This window comes from Protopterus annectens, chromosome 11.part0 (genome assembly GCF_019279795.1).
Source record: "Protopterus annectens isolate FY-2018-M chromosome 11.part0, PAN1.0, whole genome shotgun sequence".
NCBI classification, from domain to species: domain Eukaryota; kingdom Metazoa; phylum Chordata; order Ceratodontiformes; family Protopteridae; genus Protopterus; species Protopterus annectens.
The window spans coordinates 173,520,887-173,527,347 of NC_056745.1; positions in this window are offsets into that span (position 1 = coordinate 173,520,887).

Consider the following 6,461-nt stretch of genomic DNA (forward strand, 5'->3'; position numbering starts at 1 on the left):
CAAATTCTGGATGGTTTGGGTACAGTCAATACTTCCTTTCTTGGAAAAAGATGATTGGATGTGCTTGGTAGACCTCCAGGATGCCTATTACCATATAAAAATGGACAAATGCTCCAGGAGCTTTCTGCACTTCTGGCTGGTAGCCAGTCATTTTTAATTCAGAGCACTGACCTTTGGACTCACCACAGCCCCAGGGTGTTCACCATATGCTTGGCAGTGGTTGCAGCTCATTTCAGCCTGCAGGGCTTTTGTGTATTTCCATAACTCAATGACTGGCTGCTTACTGCTACCACCAGACATCAGTTAGAATGAGCAAGAGATTACACTCTATACCTCTGTACATCTCTAGGCATAACAATACATTTCAAAAAGTCAAGCCTACAACCTTCTTAGCAGTCAGACTTCATCGGAGCCTGCTTAGACACTGTCACAGAAATTGCTTCTCTTCATCCAAAAAGACTGCAATGCATCAGATTCTAAGTATCTCAAATTCTAAGAACCAACAAAGTGCCAGCAAAATTAGTCCTAAAAGTGCTAGATTCACCTGCAGCTGGAATAACTCTTGTCCCCTTAGTAAGATATCACATGCAAATCCTGCAATGGTTACTTGCCTCCCAGTGGTCTCTGATTTATCAACCAGTGTCTTACCTGACTGTAATTACCAACCGCTGCAAACAGGATATTTAGTGGTGGCTCCAATTCCAGTCACATTCTTTTGGGATGATCTTTCATTCTTTTGCAACCCCAAGCCATAGTGACCATGGATGCTTCCCAGATAGGGTGGGGGGCATTATCTGGGAAGAACAGTCCAAGGCATGTGGTCCCAACCAGAAGCCAACTTGCACATCAGTGTTCTGGAGATTAGGGAAGTGCTGTTAACTTTGCAAACACTCCAGGATGTCCTTCCTCTGGGAACAGTAGCAATTCAAAACGACAACATGTCAGTAGTTTGGTATATCAACAAGCAAGGGGGAACCAAATTTTACCCATTGTGTTGAGAAGCACTCAGAGTTTGGCAATGGGCAATTTCTTCCAAATGCTTTCTCATAGCAATGCACATTCCAGAGAGCTCCAATGTGATAGCGGACAAGCTGAGCAGAACTATTCTCATGTTTTGTCACTGGAGCCAACCTTGCTGCGATCTCTTTGCCTCACTCTTGAACAAGTGCAGAAGTTACTTTGTCCTAATTCTCCCACCAGGGGAATCACCCAGAGACTCTCTCCTTCACAATTGGCCACCTGGTCTTCTCTATGCCTTTCCTCCAACTCCCTTGATATCACAATTTGTAAAGAATGCTAATCCTCATTGCTCCTTTTTGGCCTTGACAGGCTTAGTTTCTCTTCCTTTGACCTCACCTTCTTCAGAAGCTATGGATTCTAGACCCAGCTCCAGATCTGCTGTCTCATCTGGAAGATGTGGTTCATTCGAATCACCAACATCTTGAGCTCAGTGAGTGGCTTCTCCAATTCTCATGATAGCCAGGCATCCTTCCCTATCCTCTACTATCTGTCAAATAATTGTGGCTCATCACAAAACTTCAACTAGGAAGCTTTACCAAAGTAAATGGGAAAAATGTGCGAACTGGGCCCTTCACAGCAAACTTGCCCCTTATTTGTGCCTGGTTCATAAGTTTTTGGATTTCTTAGCAAAGCTCTATCAATCTAGTTCCTCTGCATCAATAATTAAAGTTCATCTAGTGGCAATCTTGAACTTTCATATGGGATTCGATGGCTCACCTTTAATGTCCCACAAACTTTGCAAAACATTCTTAAAGGGACTCCTGATGTTAAGACCCCCCATTTAAAGAACTAATTCCTCCTTGGGATCTAACATTAATCCTACAGTCCCTTACTTTGTCCCCCTTTGAACCTTCAGTGACTTGTGACTTAAAGTTTTTATCTTGGAAAACTTTATTTTTAGTGGCTATTACATCTGCCAGAAGAGTATCCGAACTTCAGGCCTTATCCTGCAGACCTCCATACTTAATAATCCACAAGGATATGGTTGCACTTAGGTCCAATCCATCCTTTTTACCAAAGGTGGTTTCAGAAGCTAATATAAATCAGACTCTTCAATTGTCAGTCTTCTTCCCTAATTTTACCAATAAAGGGGAGTATTCCCCTCATTTTCTAGAAGTCCACAGACAACTACATTTTTACCTTCACAGAACAAAGGATTTCAGAAAATCTGATCAATTATTTGTTGCATTTTTTTCCCTATCTCTAGGTAATCCAGTTTCAAAGGTTACCTTAGCAAAATGGCTTAGAGACTGTATTACTTTAATTTGTCAGTCGAAAGGGCTCCAACTACCATGCCCAGTTAAAGCCCATTCAACCTGAGCAGTGGCAACTTCTTCAGTTTTTCATGCTAGAGCTTCCTTGGATGACATTTGTGCAGCGGCCACTTGGTCTTCTCCACATACTTTTATCACTCATTACAAATTGGATCAGGTCTCGAGGGGATGGGCATCATTTGGTTTGATGGTGCTTAGGAATATTTTTCAGTGAGACCTCCCAAGACTAAAGTAGCTGGGGATTGTGTCTCACAGTCAAGGATTGAATGAAGATTAACAACATCAGATAAAGAAGTTATGTCTTACCATAACATTCCATCTTTGTTGTCGATCTTCACTAATCCTTGACATCCACCCCATCCTTCCCCCAACCTGAGACTCTTAGTGGACCAAATATTCCATGGCTGGCTTCATATTATGGACACATATCTGGTCTCTGACTATTATGTTTATTATTATTATTACTATAATTTCTGCATGTTTGTCTGCCACTATGTTGAGCAAACTCAGTCTGAGGTAATTTTGAGAGGAGCATTATTGGCAAAGCCTGAATGCAGAGTTTGGAAGGTGTGAGCTGAAGTAAACGGCCGAGTTGGTTCCAAGACTCGGAACCGAGCCCACAGTCAAGGATTAGTGAAGATCGACAACACAGATGGAACATTATGGTAAGACATAACTTCTTTTTTCTTTCTTTTTGTAATATCACCTTGAAAAATCAAATTATCTGTGTAACCCAGAGAACATCCAGGCTTGTAGTGTTGTGGATGTGATAGACTATAGTAGATCTGGGTTAAGATGTAATTATGCCCAAAACAACAAAATTATATTTTTATTTTCTAATGCTGTAATATAAAATGACAGAAATGTTCCATTGTTACCGGGGCAAAAGTGTATACTCATTGTCGCAGTAATATTTATTTAGTAGGTGAGGAAGCTAAGAAAAAAAGGTCAGGAGAGAGGTTACACAGAACAAAATTATATAAGGAAAAATTGCTTATGGAGCTGCATAAAATGTAAATAAATGAATAATTATTACAACATTTGGTTTAGACACTCCCTCTCTCTTGCTTTGGAGAGTGGAAGGCTTAGTGGAAATATTTTCTTGCATTGTTATTTTTAGATATGGCATAATGTCTGGTCATGAAAGGAATGCTGACACAAGAAAGCACTACAACAACAATAATGATAATTAATAATAATAATAATAATAATAATAATAATAATAATAATAATAATAAAAACAATAACAACACAGTCAAAAATCAAGGTAAATGGTCATTGATTGGCATCCTCTGCTGGGATAGATAGTAGATAAGGTCATTTTTGTCTGTAGTTTGAAAAGCAGGGCGAAGTATCAGCTTAAATCTCTTCGGTTCACACACATTTTCTTCACATTCCACATCGCTAACGCCAGCAGAAAAAAAAGCCGAAAAAAGAAAAGGACTAGGATATTTGACTGACTGAATTACACGTCCTTTGTCAGACTGCATATCAAGCCTAAATCATTATGAATGCCAGCTGTAAAAAATGCATATTTTAAGTTTTACATTGTAGACAGAAACTGTCAAGAAACGCATCCAGATTGGGTGTGGCTTCCCTGCACATCCACATATAAAATATAGCATCTTTGAAGTTTCTGCACCTTGGAGAAAGGGTATACTTAGTGCAATATGTCATTTCAGCCCAATTTGTTGTACTGTATACATTTCTTAAACACTATAATTTCTGAAGGACTTTTGGTAGCTCTCAGCTTTGGAAAAAAGAATTCGACCATGGGATGATTGAATGTCTGTCCTTCCATCAACATATCTACTTTCAGAAAATGCATAGTTTCAAATCACTGCTGCAAAACTGCACTTAAGCAGAAGATCTAGTCCGTAACGTCTTGTTTAAATCCAACTAGCAAAGGCCATCAAGATCTGTAATCATAATCCCGTCACTGTAAAAGGTCATCAATCTGTCAGGGATGCATGCTGTATAAAGACACACTGGATTAGTCTGTACACATATAAAAGGTCATCAATCTGTCAGAGATGCATGCTGTATAAAGACACACTGGATTAGTCTGTACACATATAAAAGGTCATCAATCTGTCAGAGATGCATGCTGTATAAAGACACACTGGATTAGTCTGTACACATATAAAAGGTCATCAATCTGTCACAGATGCATGCTGTATAAAGACACACTGGATTAGTCTGTACACATATAAAAGGTCATCAATCTGTCAGAGATGCATGCTGTATAAAGACACACTGGATTCGTCTGTACACATATAAAAGGTCATCAATCTGTCAGAGATGCATGCTGTATAAAGACACACTGGATTCGTCTGTACACATATAAAAGGTCATCAATCTGTCAGAGCTGCATGATGTATAAAGGCACACTGGATTAGTCTGTACACATATAAAAGGTCATCAATCTGTCAGAGATGCATGCTGTATAAAGACACACTGGATTAGTCTGTACACATGTAAAAGGTCATCAAACTGTCAGAGATGCATGCTGTATAAAGACACACTGGATTAGTCTGTACACATATAAAGGTCATCAATCTGTCAGAGATGCATGCTGTATAAAGACACACTGGATTAGTCTGTACACATATAAAGGTCATCAATCTGTCAGAGATGCATGCTGTATAAAGACACACTGGATTAGTCTGTACACATATAAAAGGTCATCAATCTGTCAGAGATGCATGCTGTATAAAGACGCACTGGATTAGTCTGTACACATATAAAAGGTCATCAATCTGTCAGAGATGCATGCTGTATAAAGACACACTGGATTAGTCTGTACACATATGAAAGGTCATCAATCTGTCAGAGATGCATGCTGTATAAAGGCACACTGGATTAGTCTGTACACATATAAAAGGTCATCAATCTGTCAGGGATGCATGCTGTATAAAGACACACTGGATTCGTCTATACACATATAAAAGGTCATCAATCTGTCAGAGATGCATGCTGTATAAAGACACACTGGATTCGTCTATACACATATAAAAGGTCATCAATCTGTCAGAGATGCATGCTGTATAAAGACACACTGGATTAGTCTGTACACATATAAAAGGTCATCAATCTGTCAGAGATGCATGCTGTATAAAGACACACTGGATTCGTCTGTACACATATAAAAGGTCATCAATCTGTCACAGATGCATGCTGTATAAAGACATACTGGATTAGTCTGTACACATATAAAAGGTCATCAATCTGTCAGAGATGCATGCTGTATAAAGACACACTGGATTAGTCTGTACACATATAAAAGGTCATCAATCTGTCAGAGATGCATGCTGTATAAAGACACACTGGATTCATCTGTACACATATAAAAGGTCATCAATCTGTCAGAGATGCATGCTGTATAAAGACACACTGGATTAGTCTGTACACATATAAAAGGTCATCAATCTGTCAGAGATGCATGCTGTATAAAGACACACTGGATTAGTCTGTACACATATAAAAGGTCATCAATCTGTCAGAGATGCATGCTGTATAAAGACACACTGGATTCGTCTGTACACATATAAAAGGTCATCAATCTGTCAGAGATGCATGCTGTATAAAGACACACTGGATTAGTCTGTACACATATAAAAGGTCATCAATCTGTCAGGGATGCATGCTGTATAAAGACACACTGGATTCGTCTGTACACATATAAAAGGTCATCAATCTGTCAGAGATGCATGCTGTATAAAGACACACTGGATTCGTCTGTACACATATAAAAGGTCATCAATCTGTCAGAGATGCATGCTGTATAAAGACACACTGGATTCGTCTGTACACATATAAAGGTCATCAATCTGTCAGAGATGCATGCTGTATAAAGACACACTGGATTAATCTGTACACATATAAAAGGTCATCAATCTGTCAGAGATGCATGCTGTATAAAGACACACTGGATTAGTCTGTACACATATAAAAGGTCATCAATCTGTCAGAGATGCATGCTGTATAAAGCCACACTGGATTCGTCTGTACACATATAAAAGGTCATCAATCTGTCAGAGATGCATGCTGTATAAAGCCACACTGGATTAGTCTGTACACATATAAAAGGTCATCAATCTGTCAGAGATGCATGCTGTATAAAGGCACACTGGATTAGTCTGTACACATATAAAAGGTCATCAATCT